Source organism: Lactuca virosa, chromosome 3 (assembly GCF_052849685.1).
Source record: "Lactuca virosa cultivar CGN04683 chromosome 3, Lactuca_virosa_CGN04683_v6, whole genome shotgun sequence".
In the NCBI taxonomy this organism is placed as follows: domain Eukaryota; kingdom Viridiplantae; phylum Streptophyta; class Magnoliopsida; order Asterales; family Asteraceae; genus Lactuca; species Lactuca virosa.
In genome coordinates this window covers 403,068,056-403,070,769 of record NC_136428.1, presented here as the reverse complement: position 1 = coordinate 403,070,769, position 2,714 = coordinate 403,068,056, and positions in this window count along the sequence as shown.

The window sequence follows — 2,714 nt, the reverse complement described above, 5'->3', positions numbered from 1 at the left end:
CGTGGAAGAACCTGTAGAGATCATGGACCGAGAGGTCAAGCAAACAAAACAAATCCATATTCCGATAGTGAAGGTTCGCTGGGACGCCAAGCGAGGACCTGAATTCACTTGGGAGCGAGAGGATCAGATGAAACTGAAATATCCTCGTCTTTTCACTTAGTTATTTGTAACTACTTATTTGCTTAAATTCTAATTTCGGGACGAAATTCCTTCTAACGGGGGATGATGTGACAACCCGAAATTTCTATTATGCACAACCATTCACTTCAATAGAAGTCAGAATTGTTTCTGCTAACTTTCAAGCTTTTTGGAACCAGTTAGAGTGTTTTAAAGTTAGTACTTCAAGAGATAACAGGAAAGAGGATACCCTAGGGTTTATTGTGCAACAATAAAGTCCCAAAACTCCAAGAGTTTGGAGTCTACGGCCTAAACAAGGTGTTTACGGTCGTAAACCCTAAGAGGTATAAATATGACACTTAGTCATTTTTACCACTTTTTCACACTTTCAAGAACTAGAACTCAAATCCTCTCAAGTGGCATCTGATTTTCCTTCTTCATCTTCAACTTTGTAAGTGTTTCTAGCCCTAATAAGTTGATATCTTACTTAATCTAGTGATCTTACATGATTCCATCCGTGAAATCATTCCATATGTGTAGATCTTCAAGTTTCACCAAGAACACCAAGAACACACACTAGTGTTCTTGGACTTTTAACACCCTTTCAAGCTTCTACATAGTAAGTACTCTTACCTTGGCTTGTTATAAGGCTTGTTACACTTCTAAAGCTTCTAGGAAACACAAAGAAACACAAGATCAAAGGTGTTTACGGTCCAAGATGCTCTTGGACCGTAAACCCTAATGAAGGGGCCAAAGTGTGCCCTAGTCCCTTACCAAGCCTTGGATACTAGTCTAGATACCATCCTTGATGTGCTTAGGACTTAAAACATCAAAAATACCATAAACCATTTGGGTTTACGGCCGTAAACCCAAGGAGAGATGGTCCAAGGACCGTAAACTCCACAAAGGGGTGAAATGGTGCCCTAATCACTTCCTAAGGCTTAAACATGAACTAGGAATGCTTCTTATGACCTTTAAAGCTTCAAAACACAAAATGGTAAAAGTACCATGAGTTTATGGCCGTAAACTCATGGGTTTACGACCGTAAAATCAATGAGAGTTGGTCCCAAAACCGTAAACTCCAAAAGAGTTTACCCTTGGACCCCAAACTCAATAGCCAAGTCCTACAACCCTTAGATGCAATCCTTAGTACTTATAACACTTAAATCAAGTGTTTTACATGTCTTAGGATGTCTTAACTTGGTTAATTAGTTGTTTTATGACTAATTGGATACATATATGTGTTATTATATGTTAACTAGGATCCTTGTGTGTGTTCAAGTCTTCACTTGACACTTAGCATCCTATACTATCCGTTCATCCAAACCACTCACTACAGGTGAGTTCATACCCCTTAATCAATCTTTTAAATGATTTTAAATGCTTTTATGGGGGGGGGGATACAAGTTGATCTTTTATAGTTATTATATCAATCACATGTGATTAATAACTACCAAACAAGTGGATTTCTTACTTTTCAAACTGTTTTACATGTCAATTACTTTTAGTAAACTCTTTTACATACCAAATACTCTTATCAAACTCTTTTACATGTCAAATACTTTTACTTAAACTCTTTTTAACTTATATTATGTTAAATGTATATCTTTATAGATATAGTTATATAAGTAGGATTGAAAGGACTTAGGACTGATAACTCACTTTAACCTCCTGTTCCTCGTTTGGTTTTGGACTTAGGGTATCGGTTATTTGTCCGAAGGTCGTTTGAATCCTAGTTATATATCATGTATATGTATATAGATATAAAAGTTCCTTCTTTCTATTCAATACCTTTGGGTAGCAGAGGTATACAAATATGTTCATACATACAAATCACATTACTAGTAAGCTACAATAGGCGTAGTTAAGGAAGTTACTAATACTATTACTAAGAACAATGGAACATACAATGAGTCAGTTCATACATGAGTCTATACATTACAATACAGCTAGTACATACTATACATTTTACAAGAAAACATACATGCTAGACAGAGAGAGAACATACAATACCATACAGAGAGAACATACATACATACTAGACAGAGAGAGAACACACAATACAGCTAGTACATTCAATACATATACAAGAATACTATTACAGTTATGTGAGCCACGTAACGGGGCATGGCACTACCTGTCATGACCTTTTTGTATCCAGAATCTCCTTAAGTGGGGAGCGTATGAGTTTGCGTATAGATCTATACTGGATTGACTATCCTACACCTTGTTGCTCGCTACAGTGGGACTTGGAAGTCTACGGGTGCCAAATGTCATTTCTTCCGACGTCTTACATCGTCGCGTTCTATAGTCGGTAGCAGGATACAGGCCGATCACATGGTACTTTAAATACAAATTGGTTTAAGGTAGTTAGTACAGCAGTAGTTACTTAATACAATACTACAGTACTATTTCATTTTCCCATTGCATTCACTTTGTGATCTTCACACAATAAACATTAATGTAGAAACTATATTTTTGGTTAATGATAGTCAAATTTGGCAAAATACATACTCTTACAAGAGACACACACAGAGATACTAGATGCCTTGGTAGAAGGCTACTTTTAGTAGGAAACATAGGGTTTTCTAGGAGAT